This window comes from Eublepharis macularius, chromosome 2, assembly GCF_028583425.1.
Source record: "Eublepharis macularius isolate TG4126 chromosome 2, MPM_Emac_v1.0, whole genome shotgun sequence".
NCBI lineage: Eukaryota > Metazoa > Chordata > Lepidosauria > Squamata > Eublepharidae > Eublepharis > Eublepharis macularius.
This window is the reverse complement of record NC_072791.1, coordinates 96091816-96114690: the sequence shown is the minus strand read 5'-3', so window position 1 is coordinate 96114690 and position 22875 is coordinate 96091816. Positions and strand designations below refer to the sequence as shown.

The following is a 22875-nucleotide window of genomic DNA, read 5'->3' as shown; positions in this document are numbered from 1 at the left end:
GATACACATCCCTTGAGAACATCACCTGAACATACTAATTTAATTGGGGAGAGAACATACCTTTGGCTCTGTTCTTCAATTACTGCTGATACCAAGGAAAATTCAGGTTAAAAGCATTTGGTTCTTACAGCCAGGTTTATGGCTTTGGAACTGCCCTCAGTCTTGACCTATTAAGGGTGCTACATGAAAATTAGATTTTAAAATGAACTGCTGGCTTTGTTTGCTGTTTAAAATTAGGAGTACAACCACTGTTGTCAAAACACCTGCTTTCAGAACAGAGTTAATCTTGTTTTGGAACTATTATTGTCCCCAGCACTACAAAGAAAAACACTCTCCCTTAACTTTTCCTGTCCATTCCAGGAAATTCGATTGGAAAACTGGGAGGGGGTTAACAAAATGATAGTTTTGTGTATTGTGCCACAGAGGCATTATAGAGGGATGAAAAAAATTAAACTCGTGCATTTAAAAATGAACCTAGACATTTAAAACGTTACCCTAGAAGGGGAGTAGAGAAACTGTGCAATCCTAGATACCTACATCCTTCCAAGTCCATTGATTTCAATGGTCTTAGAAGAATATAACTTTGCTTAGACTTGCACTGAAATTCAATTACAGTATTCTGAATGTTTCCCTTTTATTTGTTGAATGCTTGTAGTATGCACATCTTCAACTGTTCAACTCTGGTAAAGAGGAAATTTTACATTCTTGACTCTCCGGAACAGGGCTAGAGCAACAGTGGAGAAAGACTCAGGATAAATCCAAAAAGGCATGGGCTAGAATTCATTTTCATGCATACTCCATAGTAGTGTTGCAGATGAAGAAACTATATTTCTCTGCCACCAGTGCATCAGCACTGTGTAGACTTGTGGAACTCTTCAGGGTGGTCAGGGGCCTATAGGAGGATGTAGACTGCTTTGCTGCCTGCTGCGATAATTTTGCTAATCATTTTGCAGATAAAATCTCTCAAATACATTACAACATAGACTCTACATTAGCAGTGAAAGGACCAGATTGTCCCAGGGACTCATTCCTCCAGTTGTGTGGGATACCTTTCAGCTTGTCCAGTCTGAAGAGAACAGGGAGTTTGAGACCAAGGCTGGCGCTTCCATTGAGGCAGAGCCAGCCCCCACCTCGGGCACTGAACTCTGAAGGAGGCGCTGTGCTGGCCCCCCAACGACTGGCATTCCCTGCAGTGCGTGCGCTCCCATGTTCTCGCACAGGAATTCTCCTCTCTTGGTGAAAGGCATTTCTTCTGGAGTGCAGAAGGACAGCCCTGTCTTCCCGCTCAGCCAGCGCCTGAGGAACTTCGAGTTCAGCCCCACCAGCGGGGACATTACTCTCTCTGCCCTTTTCCCCCTTCTCCACTTTCTCTCAATTTAAGCCTTGGGTGAAGCTTCCGCGAGCAAGGGACACTCTAGCTGGCTGGGGAGCAGCGAGCTCCCGTCTGACTTTTTGTCCCTCTTGCTCCCTCCTTTCTTTCTTGCTCCCCCCTCCCCATGTACTAAAAGGAATGACAGGACGATTGCCCATTGGAAATAATAGAAGAGGCTTGAAGGCCCATTGAAGGTAATGGGAGCCAGAGATGCCAATTTACTTGCCTGGGCTCCACTGAAATGCATCATAACACAAAAAAAGTTGCAAAGAAAATGTGGAATGGATTTTCCATAAAGGTCTCTGGGACCAGATGGAATACTCTGGGAGTGCAATGACAGCCCCCAGTGTGCAATGACAGAACCTAGCTATAGAGTTTGTGCTCCAGGACCAGGACAGATTTCAGAGTGGAATGACAGTCCTTGGAATAGGCTCACTGCTCTGGGACTGGAAGGACAGCCCCCAAAGTGCAGTGCAATGACAGCCCCTGGGAGTAGAAGCAGCATTCTGGGACTGGAATGACAGGCACCAGACTGGAATGACAGCCCCTGGGAGGAGCAGAAGTGTTCTGGGACTGGAATAACAACTCCCAGAGTGCAATGACAGCCCCTCAGAGCAGAATCTGTGCTCTGGGAATGACAGGTTGCACAGTGGAATGACAGCCCCTGGTAGTAGAGAAACATTCTTGGAGTAGAATTACAGGCACCACAATGGAATGACAGGCCCTGGGAGTAGCAGAAGTGTTCTTGGACTGGAATGACAGCCCCAGAGTGGAATGACAGCCCCTAGGAAAAGAACCTATGCTCAGGGACTGGAATGACAGGTCGAAGAGTGGAACAACTGCTCCTGGGAATAGGGTCAGGGCTCTGGGACTGGAATGACACCCGTCATTCCACACCCACTGCCATTCCAGTCCCAGACCACTGATTCTTCTCCCTGGGACTGTCATTCCACTCTGGGGCCTGTGTTGATAGATCAAGATGGGTAGCCATGTTTGTCTGTAGCAGTAGAAAAAAAGCAAGAGTCCAGTAGCACCTATAAGACTAACAAAATTTGTGGTAGGGCATGAGCTTTCATGAGCCGCAGCTCACTTCTTCACTACTGGATTCTTGCTCTTTTTTTGTGTTGTAATGCATTTCAATGGAGCCCATGCAAGTAAATTGGCATTCCTGGCTCCCATTTTCTCCAATGAGCCTTCAAGCCTCTCCCATTATTTCCAATGAGCAATCCTGCCATTCCTTTTAGTACATCCCTTTCCCCCTCCCTGGCTGGCATCAATTCTACTGCTCACCTTTCCTCAGGCTTTGGGGGGGGGGGGGCTGCTTTTGGTGGAAAGAGTGGCTGGTTGTGTGTGTACCGCCACAGAGGAAGTAGGAAGTGAGGTGAGACACACACAATTCCCTTTCAGTCCCTGTGCGACAGGTAGGAGCAAATCACTGTTGTTGGGTTTAAAGTTGTTGTTTTAAATTCTATTTTCCTCCCCCATCTCCCTTTCGTTCTCTCTCCCCCATGCTATTCTCCGATCTCAATGCTGCTCCCCCTTCACTCCAGTAGAGCAGCGCCCCGCACTGCACCCCCTTTATCACCTTCTAATTCCCTAGTTTAAATATATCACCCCACCTTCCCCCTCTCCCCCAATAGTTTATTTCAATATTTATACACCACATGCTTAGCTATCAGATGCTGTTCACTTCAAACCCAAGGCGGGGGGGGGGGGAGAAGGATGAGCATGGAGGGTAGTTCCCAAAAAGGATCTCTGACAAAGGTTATCAATATGTTAAGGCTTGGAGAGGGTCAGAGAGAAACAGCTCAGTCTCCCCCTTCCAAATATCTCTCTCCTCCAAGCAGGCCCTGTCAGAGAAGCCCTCCTTCTACTGCCAAGAGTCTCTGGGTTCAGAGAGAGGTGGGAGGAGGGAAACTTTTTTACACTCTCTCTCTCTCTCTCTCTCTCTCTCTCACACACACACACACACACACACACACAAAAGGAGGTGTGCTCAAAACTTCAATGCAAGTTGCTGTTTCTGCTCACAAAATAGATTTTTGGCTCACAATAAGAAAAACAAAGATTGCTGTTATTCTCTCACTTACATAAAAAAAATTAAAATTTAAATTAAGAAATAAAAATTAAATTAAAAATGTAAAAAGTTTCAAGTTTTCTGCTTTTCATTTTCCCTACATTTCTCCTGTTTTTTAAAAATTGGTTAGTGGGCGGGGGGGCACAAGTAGGTATCTTGCCTCAGGCGCCAGAAACCCTGGCACTGGCCCTGTTTGAGACCTACTACCTGCTTGTATGACTCTTTGCTTTCCAGGCTGCTTAAATCTCTGGGAGAGGGAAGCTGTTGGACTGGGTCCAAGAGACAATAAATGTATCCCTGAGAGAGGGGCTGGTTGCAGTTGTAGTCTCAGAAATAGGTAGTTCATTTTAAGAAGAGGACTGAACACTGTCCCTTAAGTTTCAAACTAGAGTTAGATAAAGAGGTCAGGGATCTTTCCCTTTTCTTTTTACTACCCTGGCGCTATCCTTTGATGTGCAGAATGCTATTCTTAGGGGCTTCCTCATCTTCCTCTCTTTGTCACACTCTCTATTCTCTTTTCCATCTTGACATCATGGATGCAGGGCTTCCTGTTCTACCATTCACTGGAATCCTTAGACTAGATAGCTAGAAAGAGCTCTATCTCTCATCTTTCCGATCATGTATGGCATTCCTACAATAAAAAAGTCTTATTTCCTTTCTAAAGCTTAAGACTCTCAGTGTAAGTCTGTTTCTCTCTTCAGTGTAGGCGCTACACCCCATGTTTCTCTGCTTACTATGCATCTCTGATAATGGCAACAATTGCCATAGATATTAGTGACAGAATTCCTTCTGAGAGTTGCAGTATTTTGCTTTGGGACAGAAAAAGACCCCTGCCTGTGCTACAAGGAGGGCATTCCTCAGTGGCTGCTGTGTTCAAAATGGAGAACAGATTGTTAAAGGAGGTGGCTGCCTCATTCCATTGTGTTGTGTTCTATATAGTGAAGTTTCACTAATTAAAACCACAGTTGCAAAATGACTTGTGCTGCAGCTACTCCTGTGTTTGACAAATATATCTTATTATGATAACTCCAGTTCAGTTATATAATATTTGGTGCATACCACTGCACTGATGTAGTTTGTTTCAGATCACTGTACCTATGTTTATTATTCATGGCACTCTGAAAACAAAGTTCTGTACAATAAATAACTTTTAAGAGAACTCCCACTCTCAAGGTAATACACAAAAATGCTTACTGCTCAGGGGATTGCAAATCTCATGAGGAGTTAACTTGGTCACATTCCCTCTCTGCAGTTTCATTTTGTTTATTTATAAACAAACAGGAAAACAAATAGTATAATACTCCACATTCTGAGGCTAGAATTATGAGTTCATGTGGCCCACTTAGGGCTCAGACCATCTCGGCTCTGGCCATCTCTGGTTCTCGCCTCTGGCTTCAGTTAAATACCTGAAATTGCTTGGAACTTTATTTCATCTGCTTCCACCAGCATAGAAAAATTATCCACATTGCTACTATGGTATTTTATTCAGCTGAGCTGAGCTGAAGGGGGAGTGATTTGAAATACTTGTCCCTTCTTACTCTAGTGCCCCCTCCCCCAACCAGCATGGCTGCTCCTCCACACTGGTCCTGCTCTGTAGGAATCATTCCTCTAGGGGTTGGAAAGAGTCACAGCAACTATCCACATACACAATGGAACAATACTGCTCATTACTAATCTATAAACTTGATAATTTCCATTTTCTTAAAAAAATTATTTTTGCCTGAGGATGTTGAAAATCCTCAGGCAAACCTCATATAAATACAGCAGTCTTGCCTTGATTTTTAAAAAGCTTTACTGTACCACATTTATTTTTTTTAATTCCATCATGTTCTTCAACACTAGAAAATATCTTGCAAAAGAAAAATAGTAAAACCACAATATGCCGTTAAAAACCCATCCCACCTAAATTAACCCAAAGAAACTACTGCCCCCTCAAATACTGGAAACTGCTTCCCAGTCCTAATTATCACACTAATTTACCTGTCAAATTAATAAGTCCCCAAAGAAGCAGTCAAGGGGCTTCATATTTTCAATGCTTCTGTGCATGGAAATATAGCACAGCAGAAATGTTCTATCTAGCCCAGTTCCTCCCTTGTGTGCCACATTTTTTTTCCAAAGGAACTTTGTATATTGGGATAGTTTCAGTTGGGTAGCCATGTTGGTCTGTAGTAGAACAGCAAGATTCAGGTCCAGTAGAACTTTAAAGACCAACCAGGTATCTGATGAAGGGAGCTTTGACTCTCGATAGCTCATACCTTGGAAATCTAGTTGGTCTTTAAAGTGCTACTGGACCCAAATCATGCACATTGGGAAGCATTAAAAATTATATCCTCACCCCCACCTGTAGCCTGATCACAGTCTATTCTACCAACTCAGGATTCTACCTTTCCATTCAGAGACAGGCCTTCAATTTCCTAATTTAGTACTGTACCAATTATTCAGTTATTCTTTTCCTGCCTGAATTTTCACATCCTTCCATATGCTGCTTTTTACTTTCCCCTCACAATTTGACATAATCCTGGTATGTGCTGAGTTTAATGGTTTTTAAGATTTTTAAAGTATCACACGTGTGCCTGTTTATTATATAACTATCACCTCCTTGTGGCATCTCTTTAAACATTTATTTTATTCGATTTATACCCCACCCTCCCCACAGATGGGCCCAGGGCGGCTAACATTAAAAATATATTAAAATAACAAAAACATAAAATCAATAGTAATTTTTAAAAAATCATTAAAATAGTCCAGGAGCAGGCTATTTGAACAAATATTGGGAGTCTGTATATGGGCATAGCAGATGGCCAAGGGCAGCCCCAGAAGAAGTGGTGGTCTTAGATGAAAAAAGGAGGACACCCGCCGGCACTCAGCCGAAGGCCCGGTGGAACACCTCCTTTTTACAGGCCCTGTGAAACTGTAACAGGGCCCACAGGGCCCGGATCTCCAGTGGGAGATCCATGCTACAATCTAACAAAGTAAAATTTCCACAGAAGTATGTTTTAGAAGTTTTGCAGGGTGACAAGGTAAAGGCCAGATGTTGTTGTCTAGAAATAAACCAAGTTTCCAGAGGCATGAAACATTCTATTCAAATCATATTTTGAAATATAACAGTGCAGTCGTAAACAGTTACACAGTTCCATGTTAATTGAAGTCAATGAGCTCAGAAGGGTGTAACTCTGCATAGGATAAAAATTAGTCTCAGTCCCAATTCTTGGTGGCATTTGACACAACGAGGGTAGCATTTGACACAATGGAGATAGAGCACTTAGAAGCAGCTCTATCTGTTGCCTCTTTCCAACAGGAAGTGTTTGCAGATTAATATTATTGCTGGTAGAAATATTCAAGACATTGCCTTTGATTGGGCAACATATATGATGAGGGGTTTTAAAGTGTTACACCTGCAGCATGCATTCCTGAAAGACTTTTTACATTTAAATCAGCAGAGCACATTTAATCAGTCTGTGGTTGGATTCCAACAAGCCAACTCAATGGTTATGCTAACAGGGCTGAGATAATCCTGTTTGGGAGGCTTTGTATCCTGGAGGGCAGCAATGGTACCCCCATTGTTTAGGTTATGCATCTTGTTAGTTCCTTGGAACTTGTACGGACATTTCCAGTGAAGTGTTCCCCATGTCCAGTAAAAAAAAATTGTTACTCAGAATATGGATTTTTAGAAATGCTTCAGTCAAAAGCAATTCCACTTTAACATGTCAGACTTTCCATCCCCAGATGAAATACAATATCCCCAGTATTTGGTATTAATACACTTAATACAAAAGTGTATTTGGTATTAAGAATTTTTTCACACAGATAATGTTCAACTCTTCCTGATCATTTAAAGGTAAAGATAGACATTACTGACCCATGGGGGACGTCACATCACAACTCAGGTCGTGAGCAGAGCTTGGGTTGTGGTACTGCAGCTTGCCACTCTGTGCCACGGGGCTCTTCCTGATCATTTAAAGTGTGTAGTTTTGCAACCTAACCCAGTAATGGTGTGCATGCATCCAGTACTCAGTCTTCTTAGCCTTTGACTGGAACTGCTTGCCTGTTCTTTTCAATGGAGGATTCTACTCTGTAGGAACATACTTTTCTTTACAGAGTTGCCTCCCTCAGTTAAATGAATGTGGACTGTTCATAAGCAGACATATATAGCTCTAAATCCTGGCAAAATAGGGTTGCCAGCACTGCTTCAACAAATACCAGATTTTGAGGGTGGTGCCTAAGGAGGGTGGAATTTATGTAGGATGCAACATCACTTCTGGAGTACACACTTAAGAATTTCCTTTTATCTCTTATGGTAAAGATCATACAGACATGGGGAAATTCCTGTCCTGTCACTATGGAAGCCATTTTCTAGCTATTTTTTCTTCCTCTTCTCAATTTCTTGAGGGGATTGGGGCGGAGAGCAGGGGTTTACCCATTGCAGGCGGGCAAATAGTAAGCCTATGGCAATAGAAAAATCAAGTGAACGTGCCTGTGTAGGCATGTAGTAGTCATGGGAAGAGCGCTTGAAACTCCCACAAACTTGTTCTGCCTTGTGCAGTATTCAGCCCCTCCCCTCCCAGCTATTGCTGGAAGTGCTTGAAAAGCAATGCTGGCTGTTTAAGCCTGTGTGTGGTGGTAGGCGCACATGGTCAACTGATGAGAGTAACACACTGAGGAATTTCCTGTGGCTACCATGTGGTTAGGTTGTTACATTTCAACTTTGCAAAAGCTGCATTTCCTTCATGTCTCTCTCCTTCTCTTTTCATACTTGTTTCAGATTTATGTAACAGTTCCCAGAGAGCTTGTTCTCTTCTGCCGCTGATAGTGAATCTGTTCTTTCTGCAATTTCAATTGCTGTCTTTGCATGTTCTAACCTGGTTTTAACTCTTTGAAAGGTGTGACATTACTGCTTGGGGCAAGTGTCTGAAGGACCTGTTAATTTCATAGAGATGTCATTCATATTCATTAGTCATGTCAGATCCTGACACCTTACTCTTTTTTTGTTCAAATGCCCAAGGGAAAAGTACAAATGTAAAGGCACTACCTATAACTTAGCCCACCCAAAATAGAATTGCTATTGATCAGAACAATATAATAATCCAAGGAAGACGTAAGCATGGAAATAAGACAAATCATTTTGGCAGCTAATTTTATTAGGAAACTTAAGAGAAACTGAGGAGTCAAAGATCATTTACGGAAAAGCACATTACAAATGTTGGAAATTACGTTATTCGTTGGTTTTTGCTGGGGTATGTCCCTTTTAATTATGTCACAGAGACTGTATAAACATTGCTCAGTGGGTGTGTGCTCGTTAAGATGTTAGGAAATCAAGTAACTACAGTCAAAGGTATGACCCACAAACCATAATTTATTTATGCCAGTTACCATTTTATTTGTTTCACCAAAATCAATGATAGTTTAATAGAAAATATACTAAAATAAGCAATTTGTGTCTGCGTTTGAGTAGGCATATTCCTTTAGTATTAAAGGCATATCACTGTTATGCCATGCATATTTACTTGGGAGTGAGTTTCTGTTGAATTCAGTGGGACTTACTTCTAAGTAAACATTCTTAGGATCAGGCTGTAAGGCAGACAGAGATAAAAATCCAGACAATCACATAAGGCATGTCTGCATGGCAGCTTCCCTTGTTCCTGGGACTTCAGCATAGAATCAGAAGTGGAGGAAGCGTACTTGAAAAATTAACTCACCAAAATGTCAAATACCCTATGCAGACCTGAACAAACACAGAGAGACAATTGAACACACAGAGTTCAGGCTCAGAAAGAAAGAAAAATGGTATAGAGAGACTGCAGTAGCAAATAGTCACCATTCTTCCAAGGGAGGCACCTGCATGAGAGAGCTGGACTGCCACATCCCACCATAAATAAGTACTTGGGATTTTTTAGTCATTATAGTGATCTTAGTAAAACCTTTAATCTGTTTTAGCTAAACTAGGGAAATGGCACATTGCTGTTATGGTCTCTGACCTTCCTATTGGAATTTTTATAAAATTACAATGCAAATAAGTAAGTTTTACTCTGCATTTCATATGCCTTCGGGCTTTTTGTTTAATATCTTTAAACAAGTCTAAGTATCTGCCAAGCGAACTACTACTTTGAATCGGAGCAAGTAGGCACCCCTCTTGAAAATAAATTCTAGCATAAAATTTTGACCTTAGGCCAGTAAGATATTCTAACCTACCTCATAGGGTTGTTGTAAGGATAAAATGCAAGAAAGGGGTACCCACTGATAAGAATAGTGGGATATAAACGAATATATATATATATATATATATATATATATATATATATATATATATTTAGTAACAGTAACTTAATGCTAAGGCATGATCCAGTAGTTAAGCACATTGAAGTTCCATGCATTTCACTGGGAAATCTTAAGATACACAGATCTCTCCAATGGGCAGCTCAATCCTATGCCCCGAGGCAGCATCGTTGCTTGTGCGTCAATGTAAAAAGGGCACCGCTCCATGGCTCCCTACGGACTTTTGCAGAAGTCCCACCGGCGCCCAAGCACAGCAAGACGCAGCCGCTGCCAGGAGCACCCGCCCGCCATTCCCCTGGCAACCCTGCTCACACCAGCCAATGACCACACCCATCCTCTGACCAGCAGGTGAGGGGCAAGCAGCGGCGCAGCCAATGGGGAGGCCGCGATTCCCTCTGCCGCCAATAGGGCCCCCCTTGGAGAGTAGGCATCCCTGCCAGGGAGGCAGGCAGAGGTGACAGTGAAGGTCTGGACTGAATGCCCATCCAGCCCCCATTTCCGATGAGGGCCAGGCCATGGCTGCAGCTTGGTGCACCTACAAATCTACACCGCTGCCATCATGAGAAACAGGTTCCCCCTCCCTGAATAGTAGGATCAGAAAGCCTTTGGGATCTGGAGAGGCGGGGGGGGGCAGGTTCTACAACGAGCGACAGGAATGCCCGTTGGAAACCACACGAGAGGCCAGCTCCCTGGGCCAGATTTTCCAAGCAAACAGCGAAATGGAGGGTGGTCCATCCTTCTGTAGGTGGAGGAGATCCGATGATGTCGCTTCACAGCCCCCACCTCCCTGCAGTAACTTCTGCCTTCCTCTCTGCCTGGCTGCTTATCAGACGGCAGCAGCTCAGTCCGAGAATGAACGTCCTCAGTGGAGCATCCCCCCACTCCACCCTGCCAGACATTCATGGGCCACAGTTCAATTTCTACCCCACTGCCTGAAATTACATTGAGGGGAGGAAGGGGGCAGGGAGCCTGGATGGGGCGCCACTTGAAACATTTGCAGGGACGTGTTCCGACAGGGAGTTGAGAGGCCAGCTACTGGAAATGTCAGGCAAGCATGCAAACACAGCAGTTTGTTGTTTTTCAACACGTTTTATTAAACTGGAAAAAGTGCCAATGTCCCTTGGCTGGAAAGGGAGATGCGGTCTGCCTTGGGATATTGCTCCCTGGTCTGGATCCGAATGGTGCTCGTGGAGGATGGGGGGGGGGTGAAGCAGACCTGCTCTGTTGTCTCCCGGACAAGTCACAACGTGCCTGCAAGAGAAAGAGACACATGTGCTGCAAGTAACCCAGCCCAATCCATGGCCGAGGCAAAGCCCACACTCTAACATTTGGGAAGATGGACATAGTAGAGAGCAGCAGCAGCCGCCCCACAAGTGCAGCTAGCGACCAGGTGATGCATGACCCTTTGGCGAGGAAGCACTCTGCCTTGGGGTGATTTTACCTTTAAGGGAGAAAGTCAACAGGTAGTTACAAACACCCAGTCAAGAGTAATTCTCTGGGCAACTGCCTCTGGGGCAGGCAGGGGCTGCTGCCATCATCCCCTCCCCTGCCAAGCCTCATCTGAAGAGGATAGCGGTTAGGAGAGTTCAGGTGATGGGGCAGCTGGCACAAATCAGTGAGCCGGGGTAGCCCCAGCCCCATCTCCTTCTCACCTGTAAGTGCTCCCTCGCTCCTTACTGAGCTGGAACTTCAGAGTCAGATAACCTGCAAGGAGACTAGAGTGGTTATTGTTAGTTAGCCAAACATTCTGGACTTTGCCCTTCTTCCCTTGGGCGAGTGCAAAGTCCCCCCAGTGCACTCAGTGCCCGCCACCGTATCCTCTCTCCCACCTCGTGCACAAAGCACCCACAGCAGACGGCTGACGGGCAGAGCCTTTGGCCGTGTGTTCACCTACCTGAGTTCATGAGCAGCGTAGCTGGACGTTTTGTAGGGTGCATGAGCAGGTGACTGGGTGCGGGGAGGGGGGCTCGCCCACCCTGGAAGCAGACGCGGATTGGCCCCTGTGGTAGTTCCCATCCCATGCTCCTTCGGGCCGCGGGGGCAGGGCTGAGCGGTGAGAGAGGGGGTTGAGTTTTCCCTTTCAATGGGTGCCTATGAGCTATGCCTCCTTTTTTCCTGGCGTAACTCTGCCGCGGGAGGGGGGGTGTTCCCAGGGCTGGCGTGGCTTAGGAAGCGGACTAACTTGCCCCTGCCCCCCCTCCATGCTGGCGTGGGGAGTTGCGCCAGACTTGCGCCTCCACCCAGCTGCCAAGCATGCCCACTGGCGGCAACCCATCTACGGTAATGTGCCTCGGGCGAGCGCTAGCAGAGAGAGGTTTATGTCCACATAAGCGCCACTTACGCCCATGCAAGGCTTAGTTCTCTCCCTATGTGGTTTCCACCCTGCTGCTTAGGATTGCACTGTCAAACCAGTAGGATTTATAGCCTATCAGTTGTATCATCTTATCTGTACTAATCAAACTTATGCTAGACCAACAGTCTTAAAAATAGCTTTTAAATTGCATTTTCTAAAAGTATAATCCACTGTTAATTTCTGTTGTCAAAGTGTAGTTCTGTGAATGGAATAATTTTTTTTTTTACATAAGCTGTTTTACACAAATTATGCTTTGATGCCTTAACCAATAACATTATTCAGAACTTTAAAAACAAAACATTCAGAATTTCTGTAAAAAAGCATTATTAATTAATCCAATACTGTTTGGGACTTTTGGGGAGGGGAGTCAAATATAAGAAAAACAGTTTTCAGTCTGTTCCCCTTTCTGCTGTACCTCATTGTGTAAGATAAGAAACAAACCCACTATATTCCACAATAAATTGCAAGGCTGATAATGGCTAGAAATTTTAACTTCCATTACTAAGATATCAGAATGCACATACCTAATGCATAGGCATTAGCGTGAGATACATCCCAGCGGTAGCTTAGCCTCAGGGTTCTCTTCTACCTCTGATCTCTTTCTCAACCTGCATCTTCTAGGGAAAGGCTACCTCATTGTACCAGAAAAAAGGGGGGTTGCTAGCGGCACAAAAAATACTTTGCTTCTCAAATCTTTCAAGGGACACTTTGCAGAGCACAGTCACAATGCATAGTCTTCTAACCAGCGCCCAAACTATACGCTTTATAATTTTTAACATAAAAAAAAAAGATTTGGCCCATGAGGGGCAGCATATATACTGATGGGCAATATGTGTAGCCCACTTCACAGGGTAAAACGCATCCCACATACCAGTTTTGGATTGGAAAATGGCACTGGGGAAAGGATGAAGCCCTTCTCCCCTTGCATTGTGGTCCCAGTCCAAATTGAGGCTTCACAAGCTTCCATAAGGAGTTCCCCTGCAGCTCACATAAGACTGTTAGAATTGAAGTCAGCTCTGGGGAACCCAGATGCAACAAACTGAAAATTGTAGTTTGGGTCCCAAATGACAAAATGAAAATAAGGTGTTTGGAGCAGGGCAGAGAATGGAAAAACTATGACAGCAAGTTGATTTTTCAGTACAAATTTTACACAATGGCTAGGGTAGCTTTAAGAATTAAAAAAGTATTAAGTAATATAGAACCAAAAAAATTTACACTAAAAGCATCTAAACCAATAAATAGATGCAATGGTATAATGACTCTAAACATGTATGTAGTACTTTATAGTATTCAGTTTCACATAATCTTTGTCATACCTGTGTATAATTATATAATCCTGTGAAAAGGTTTTTGTTTGAGACATCAGCAGATTCCCTAAGGTCACCCTAGGGGTGTTGAAAAAAATAATCTGAACAGGGATATCACAGCTTGTGGGGAAACGTCTTGTGTCCTGGAATTCATATCAAAGTTTACAATAATCAAATTTGCACTCTGTATATACTCAGAGAGTGCCAAGTACCTTTTATAGTCTAACAGGTATACAAGTGAAAAGGGGCATGGGTATGACTCATCTACCAGCATGAGAACCACCTACCTCCATAGACATGCAGATAGCCCAGTCAGGGAAGACCTAAGGTTAGAAAAGTCTCACTTAAACCATAGAGCCTAGGAGGCCAAAAGGGAAAGAACAAATGTTCCTTTTGGGAAAGGAAAAGAAAAAGATGTTCCACAAGGGGTGAGCAAGAGTGAGATTATAAATCCCCTCACCATGAGGAAGAAACTCTTTTAGCCAGGCCATTTTTTCTAGTGGCATGTGCTGTATGTAGTACCGGCACCTCTTTCCGCAGTATTGGCATTTCTTTTGGCTGGCAGACTTGGGCCTCCAAGGTAGTGAACATCATGAGTACTGCACCTTTTTTATGAAAAAGCACTGCCATTAGCCATCTTGCCTTCTTACCGGAAGCTATACCAGAGCTCCATTGCAATAGCAGCCATGACCATGAACTGCTGATCAAAAGTGGAAACCCACGTTATGAGACTAAGGTAATGGATCATTTCTGAAACTTACAACTTTAAAAATAGCCTATCCTTATTCTAACCATCTTTAGGATGCGTAGTGTTTGGGTTGGGAAACTGCAGTTTTGTCACCTTTCATTTGATCCTTGCTCAGTTTTGCTGCATACAAAGACCATGTGTTCTCTTATTAAACTTCTATTATGTTTGTGGTAGTTTGATCTCTGTACCCACGTGAAGCCCATTCAGACACACTCATCAAGGAGAAGTTGATCCCTTCATCCCTAGAGTGTATTAGTCCCCGCATTAGCTGGTGCAAGTGAAACAAGAAATGCAGAAATAAGGCAGAGCCTGAATTAGAATTGTGGTAGAGTGCTGAAATACCAGAGTCTTTAAGACTAGGTGGTGTAGGTTACATGACAGTAAGGAAGAAAAGGACCTCGCCAGGCAGAGACCTGGGACAGCTGTGGAGTTCCCAAGCTCCCATGTGGGCAGAAGTGGGGGCTTGCAAGACCATTTCCCCACACAGACAGCTCATTGCTCACACTCTTCATTATCAAATTGTTCTCAACTGTATAATGGTAAATGTTTTCCTTCAGATTTTGAAATAAATTTAGAATTAACAAGTAGAGACCTACAAAACTCAGGGGGGAAAGAAATGCCATCTGCTCCCAATTTCCTCTTTTGCTCCCTTTTCTCACCTCTTTCAGCACTTTTGCTCCGTGTTCCCACCCCATCACCACTTTTGTCCCCCTTTCCCATCCGTTACTGCTTCCTCTCTCTTTTTCTGCTCCTATCACCACTGATTTTCCTTTTCCCTTTGCCTGCACCTTAACAGCCACTTCCAGTCATTTCTCTTCCTTCTCTATGCCAGTTTAGCTTGGCAACCTCAGAATGCCATTTGTGATCTTGGTCAACATTCTCCGTTTTGGGGAAATCTTATCCCCACCCTTTTTAGTTATTGTTTGGGGATTTTTCTGTAAATTGAAGGTTCCCCTAGGTTTTTAGACATACACACCTAGTATCCGTACATGGTCCCATTGTGAGGATTTTTTGATCTGCGCTTCAGACCCTTTGTTCAGAATTAGAAATATTGACCCCCTGTCTTTAACAAGTAAGAACAAAGGAACAGCTCTGCTGGATCAGACCAGTGGTCCATCTAGTTCAGCATTCTGTTTCATACAGAAGCCAACTAGCAACCCTGGAGAGTTAACAAACTACCTGCCCTCTTATGTCCTATTTGCCAAAGATAAAAAGCAGGATTTTTGAGGTGTTGTGTATAAATATGTGCAAAGATGAATGAAGAAGTAGCCAGGATCAGTTCAATCCAAGGACAGTATTAAACAAAATAAGCAATAAGCAAAATAAGCAATAAGCAATAAATGTAAATATGAAACAATGTAAAAGGTTGGGCTTCCCCCCCACCAAGCTTTAAGAATCCCTGAGATCAACTGGCAAGTGCTAAAGAAAAAGAAGTTTTTGTCTTGTTCACTTTCTTTGAACTGCATCCTATGATTGCTTTGTTGCCTTAGATATTTAAGACAATGGAGCTTGTTGTGCTGATGATTGCTACCTACTGACATGTAGCATAGTTTCATGTGATCACAGCTAAAAATACCTTATAAACCAAATACAATGCACAATCTGTATAAAACAGCAATCTCTTAATGAACTTGCACAGCAGGCAGGAAAAAAAATAACAAAGCATTGAGAAACCTCTTATCAGTCAGGAAGTTATTACTAAACATCCTTCCATATAAAGTTTAATACTAAAAATGGGGGGAAATCACTTCCACAAAAAAGTAAATGAAATAATCTTGTTATATTTTATTACAGATGCACAACCATATTAAGGTATGGAGTATCTTATAAATGTGCCGTATTTTCCTCTGAACACCTATAAATATGCCACTGCTGACATTTTCAAGAACATTGTTCCCCATTCCTACTTCATTTGTACAAATGTTTAAGGTGGATAACATTCCATTGTCTACACATATTTATTTTGTAAACTGGCAATTCCACTAAACTGAGCTACTGTAATTGTGACATCCTTTGCATAGCAGGGAGGCCAAGTCAGCCACTCTGTTCTCCGATTCTCGCCACAGAGCCAAAAGACTTCAAGATGTCACATTTGAGAGCCATAAGCCCATGCCATCACTAGTTCCAGCAAGCTGGTAGAGGGATTCTACACTACTAACAACCATTTTGAGTCCTATCGGGAGAAGGCCAGGATAGAAATGACATAAATAATTTGCATAATGCAAAAGGAAAAACAAGCTATGTACCATCTGAGATTTTGCTTTTACACACCAAGTTCATATCTAGTTAACACACTGACTGACATAACCTTACAAATTAATACTAAATTGCTATTCATTGGTCAGGGCAAAAGTGTCTGTTGCCCTCCTGGGTCCCTGCTTGGTTAATGGCTTCCAGACCTGTCAAACTTTCCTTACCACCCACCGAGTTCCTCCTACTCCAGTTTCTTTATGGGCAGAGATTGCCCCCCCACCCGAAGGCTTTCCCCTGCCCCTGTTCTTTTAAGGGGGGAAATTGTGCATGTGATTCTTTGTAGTGAGGATCTTGTCTGCCAAGTTCTAGAAAGATAAGAGTGAAAGTGATTAAGACAGGAGCTAGTATCTCTCTAGAGCAGCGGTAAGTAAGGTGGCAGGCCAAGAGGGCGCTGAGGGCAACTGAGCCTGGCAGGAGCATTTCTTCTTCACCCAAGCAGGGCCAACCTCCTCTGCCAGCAGCATACTATATTATATGTTCTGCCATACCAGAACAACCTCCAGCACTGTTCCACTAACAAGAGCTTATGTAAAAACTAGGAATACCCTCACTGGCAACTGCTAGAAGGTAACACTTGTTATTTGATCATTGTAAACAAAAATTATTCCCAACGTATTTAGTTCTACTGAATGAAAACAAAAAATAGAAAGGTGTACACAAAATGTAAAGTGCACATGGTAAGTAGACATGCTAAGCAAAACATCTATAGCATGAACTGACATTTAAAGGATGCATGGGGACATTCTCTGGACCACAGCACAGCTTTGACTAGTCTCAGCCCAGTACAGCTACAGCCCAGGCTATAATGCTTTAGGAAACAGCAGTTTCAAAGTATAGCCTGTACATTTGTAAAAAGAACAGAGGCACAGGATATTTTACTGGTCTGCATGACAAAGCAAAAGAGACTGGAGGGTCACCAGGATGAGTAATATGTAGATGCTGTCTCGCACCTGTCTCATAGGCGATGCAAGAATCAGGTTATGGCCTGATTTAGCAATTCTTCAGTACACCTAACTCCTGTAGTACACAAATGCTGTATCATGGGTCGAGCAACAGAATGCCACTGGATCAGAACAAAGTACAAGTACCACAAGTGCTATTCCTTGAAAAAATATATTGCAGCGATTTCCATCACTGTTATGTTCACTCAGGAAATGACAGTAATTATAATCCATAAATCTTTCAGCAGTGTTACTTATCCCTTCCCATTGGTATTTCTACTATGCAGTACTTCTTGAATGTAATATTACTGTTCCCTCCCTTATTTCTCCAAGATGGTTGAATTTGTTTCTCTTCTTTTATTTAACATTTGCAGTTTTTCTTGGCTTTGCTGGTTCTGCTAAATAAATCAGTATACTAGCCATAACTTCATGCAAGTCATACTGAAAATGCTGAACAGCACATGGACTAATTTTGAATACCCCTTGATTTGTCCTCAGGTTTTGACAAGTCATCCAGGGACTCCTTGTGCGTGCAGCTCTGATACACATACTTTTTCTATGTACATAAAAACTTGAATATTGAGGCAGCTCCATGTTGCATATCCCCTACCCTTAATCTAAGAGCAGGAAATAAGGCTGCAGTATTAAAGATGATCTCCTGTGAATAAGCCCCATTGACTGACATGAGACTTACTTCTAAGTAGACCTGCCTAGGCTTGTTCCCAAAGCTTATTTGTGAAAGAACATTGTATATGGTTCCAAAACACACTCTGAGCTTTGGATCAAATCCTTCAGTCACAATGTTTCAATAAGCTGGGCAACACTATAAATGGACTGTCTGCTATATATACTTGTAAGAATTTCACTTGGAACTGTGACAACAAAAGGCTTTCTTTAAATATTTCAGTAATGGTGTAGCCTGCTGTTTCCTGTAGGTTTCCTTTCTAGTTTTCAGGACATCCGACAGCTCCTTATTCATCCAGTTATATTTCTTATGAGTCCTCTTTATCTTTCCTTTTCATCAGAATAGCCTGAAGTTGTGTTACTGATAAACCTCCTTCTACACTGACTGTTGGTGTGTAGACACATTTTCCCTTAGATTTTTTTTTCCAGCTGTGAAAATCTCTCCAGGTTAAAATATGTTGTTAAAGACATTTCTGTCCAGCTGTTCTTAGGTGGTTGGTTCAAACTTCAAGTGATCAACCAATTCCTCCTTTGTCATACCAAAACTAAAATTCTTTCTCACACAACTCACACACCCAATTTCCAGTGCAACACATTGTCAAACACGTAACGTATAGGTTAACTTTAAAGAAAGACTGTCTTTTATCCATTGTGTAAATAAAATTATTAGTCTAAACACTTTGTGTGATTTTGATATTCTTGACATCCTCAGTTGGAGTCTCCCCTTCTGCAGGGGCCCACTTTCTTAACTGTTGGCTAGTGAGAGGTCATTGCTGCAAAGAAGAACAGGAGCCATTGCCTCTCCCTTAGGTCAATAGTGGATCCTGTCCCCATCACCACACACAGAGAGGGGCCAGGCTAGTGAAGAGCAGTGTTCATTTCGACATTCTGGACCAAAGGAGAGGGTTGGTGGAAAGTGGAAGTAAGTGGAAAGACTGAAGAAGAGGAGCAACCTGCACACATTGCAAGTGATGCTGGGCACTCTGTTCTTTATGAAGGATGTCAACCAATACTTATTTAGATATTTATGCCCCTGCTCTTCTCCCCAATGGGGACAGAAAGCAGCTTCCAACGTCGTTTTTTCCATCACACCAACCCTGTAGTAGGCTAGGCTGAGAGTTTGACTGGCCCTCTGCTTTCATGGAAGGGAGGGAATTTGACCCTTGATCTCCCAGTGCCTAGCCCAGCACTAACTACTACATCACATTGTCTCTCTATTTATCTCCTTGCTCTGAAAAAATGCCAGTTTTATGCCATCTCAAGACCCCAGGTGCCTATTAAAATAGGCTAAAACACCTTATACCCCTCATCAGTGAGTATTTCTTCTCTACCAAAGCTCAAACCAAAGAACAGCTCTGTTTTGCAATCCCCTTAGAAAACCAGGAGGGTGAGTCTGCTTCCAGGATTTCCAAAATTATTGACCAGCAACCCCCTCCCACCCTCACTTGGATAGCCCAGGCAAGCCAGATCATATCAGATCTCCGAAGCTAAACAGGGTTGACCTTGGTAGTAACTGGATGGGAGACCTCCAATGAAGAGCAGGGATGAAGAGGCAGGCAATGGCAAACCACCTGTTAGTCTCTTGCCATGAAACCCCCACCAGGAGTTGCCATGTCAGCTATGACTTGACAGCACTTTCCACCACCATCCTCCTCCCATCTGTTTCTCCTAACTGGGTGGTCTGTAACAAACTCCCCACCATTGTATCAGCTTGTTTCTGCTTTTATGTTTACCTGGACACTTCCAACAGATATGTCACTTGCAACATTCCTTGCTGTTTCTTTTTTAGAAAGTCCTGTACTCATCATCTGTGAGGGGTATTCTGACCTTGAGAACGCCTCCATTAAGTAACTAGTATTTTGGTGTAATATTTTGTTTTCTCCATGTCTTTAGCATTCCTTACTTCCTGGCAATTTTTTCAGAGCAAGGAGATAAATAGAGAGCCAGTTTGGTGTAGTGGTTAAGAGTGTGGGACTCTAATCTGGAGAGCAGGGCTTGATTCCTCACTCCTCCACTTGAAGCCAGCTGGGTGACCTTGGGTCAGTCACAGCTCTCTGGAGCTGTCTCAGCCCCACCTACCTCACAGGGTGTTTGTTGTTGTGGGGATAACAACAGCATACTTTGTAAACTGCTCTGAGTTGGCATTAAGTTGTCCTGAAAGGCGGTATATACATCAAATATTATTTTTCTTTGTTTCTACTTGATTGTCCATTATAAAAATAATGCCTATGCTTACTTCTCAGTTGCTGAGAATTTTGCTACGTTTTGTTTTTTATTAGACTATTAAAATGTTGAGATTATACAGAAAATGGGGAGATAGGTCTAATAAACAAATTTTGTATTAAAATTAGGCGACATGAAGAAAGTTGCTTCATTTTGTAGCTAGTTTCTCTACATAAACAAGGAACAAATGGGGACAGGATCTTTCCCCCCTTAGTCTTGCCTATCTAATCTCGACTGGCACCCGCTCTGGCAAGAGGAGGAGCACTGCTGAGTTCTAAACGACACCCCACACGCACTAGCGGCATGTTCAAAAGCCACAGCAGCAACGTGTATTTTTCTTGTATAAACATTACCCACTAAAAAGTCCAGTAAAGGCCCAGTGCTGTTTCCATGGGGAAATATTTCGGAGAATTGTTGACGAACAAAGCACCAAGCGGACTCATGGGGCCACAAACCGTTGAAGCTGGAGTTATTTGGTCACGCAGCCTATGTATATTTACTTGGGAGGGAATCCTATTGCATTAGGCGGAGTTTAATCTCGAGTAAGGGCGCAAAGCATCGCAGCCTTAATCAGTATCTGTTCTTCTATCCTTTATCCCCGTCGCTCTTTCTGGATGCTTTTGAGCTCGCGCGCACAACACCTTAACGTCCATCGCTTCTACCCCAATGGCGAAAGCGGAGCAGGAGTACACCGCGCCCTCTGCGCCGTTACCTGCCCGTCTCCGTACCCTTCCGCAAACCGTCAATCCCTTCGCCTAAGAGCCTTTTTGTCACCTTTCCTCTGGCGTCTCGCCGCTTGCCACCTCTCCGGGTCCTTTTCTGGCTCACAAGAAGCAGATTTAGTGGTAGGAGACCGTGTGCACTCCGACTACGCTTATCAAAGAACGATAACGAGCAACGGATCACAGTCGTCACTACCCCCACAGCGGGATACGTGAACTCCCTTTGCCTCCATGAGGAAGAAACGCTCCTCGCCTCAGCCCAGTTTCTTGTTTTGAAAACAACGCGCGCCCGGGGCGGCTCCGTCGAGACCGCCCAAGTGCCGGAGGAAGGGGGGGAAGAGAGAGCTCCGTACGCGGTGCATTGTGGGCCACACTCTAGTTCATGCAAAAGCCGCAGAGGCTGCCGGGTAAAAACGAGCGGCGGCGACGGAACTGCGAGCGGCGACTGGGGGCCCGGCTGGAGGGAAGGGAGGGCTGGAGGGAGAGAGAGAGAACAGCTGAACCCTTGAGTTACCGTCTCCGTAGCGCCGCGGGGGACGCTACGGGCCCAGGCCGCTGCCGCCGCGAGATACAGCAGACTCCAGTGAGCCGCCTCGGAGCAACCTCGGATGTGCCACACCGGCAGCGGGAGCCGGGCTGGGCGGGCCGAGCAAGAGGGTGAGAAGCGGAGAGGAGGCCCCCTGTTCTTGCCGCGTCTCCCGTAAACCTTCTGGTGGGGGAGTCGCCCCTGCCCTCCTCGTTCGGTTCTCCGGGGAGAGGAAAGTCCACGGCCACCCCCACCTCCCTTTCGCTGCTTCTGACTTACCTCCGCCTCGGGGGAGGGGAATGGGTGGGCTGCTTCTGTAGGCTCGCTTGCTTTTCAAGGGGGGGCGGGCGGGCGGCTCCGTAACCCCAGAGAGAATCTCTGTAGCCCCCACGCCTCCTAAAGCGTCCCCGCCCCCATCAGCTAGCAGCAAAACCTCCACTGAGCAAGAATTATAAATACGCGAGAGAAGACCTGAGAGGCTCAAGGAAGGAGAAGACTGCACGCGGACTTAACGGGAGAGGAGGAGACGCCTCACGGCTCCTCCGGTAAGAGAGCGACCCCCTCAACTTTCTTTATGTCGGTGTCCCTTTAAAGACATGCCCTCGTGACTCGCAGTGAAGTTACTGTGCTGTGCACTCTTGTTTGTCGGTCTTTTCTCCCCTGCTCATGCGTCTCCCACCCGAACCCCTGAAAGACCTGTGGGCCAGGATAAGAAAGAGAGGGAGCTGAAGAGTATCTGTTCTGCTGCTCTGGAGAACTTGACTGGTTGCTGATAAGTTTCTCAATGCGATAATGTATTACCTTGGGTGAGTTTCTGTGCTGGAGACTTTTTAATGAATGGACATTGTGGTCAAGCTGGATGGCTGCTCTGCTGTTTGAAAGGTTTTTGGAAATCATCATGCCAAGTTGCTGAAAACAGCTGATATTGCTGAAAAACGTTGGCCTCTGGCAAAGCCACTTTGTTTCATCAAACAAAGTAAGTGAAGCAATGGGTGCTGTAAAAGTTTTTTTTAATTACAGCTGTAAAATATGACAGATCAATAGAGGATTCGATATATTACACCAGTTTTCTTGGGTAAGCTCTGATTATGTTGCTACATGTTTAGAATTAATTTTATTTTCATTATGTTCTTTATAATATAATTTTTAACGTATGGTGAGGCGAATTGTTCCCGTTGCGCAGCCCTTGAGCAAATTGCTTGCTTATGTTTAAGTGAATCATTACTGGCATCTAAAAAAAGAGCTTTGTTAGAAGAATTATTTAAATAAGTTAGTTGGTTTAATAGAAAATATCTGTTTTGTGGCCCAGTTAAGGGAAGTCTTAATTATTTTAAGCTATTCTGAAATCCTTGAAATACTGTATCACATAGAAATCCATATATCTTGTATTAATCCA

The 22875-nt window shown here is 44.0% G+C and overlaps 1 protein-coding gene across 3 annotated transcripts in view; it reads left to right on the top strand.

Annotated features, from left to right (window-relative positions):
* Nucleotides 1-21366: 21366 nt before the first annotated feature.
* The window catches only part of PPFIA1 (PTPRF interacting protein alpha 1), a 124101-nt gene continuing 122592 nt past the window's right edge, over nt 21367-22875 (top strand). For all 3 annotated transcript variants that reach the window (XM_054970189.1, XM_054970188.1, XM_054970190.1), the window contains exon 1: nt 21367-22455. The gene's annotated coding sequence lies outside the window, so the exon portion shown is untranslated. The remainder of the gene's footprint in view (nt 22456-22875) is intronic.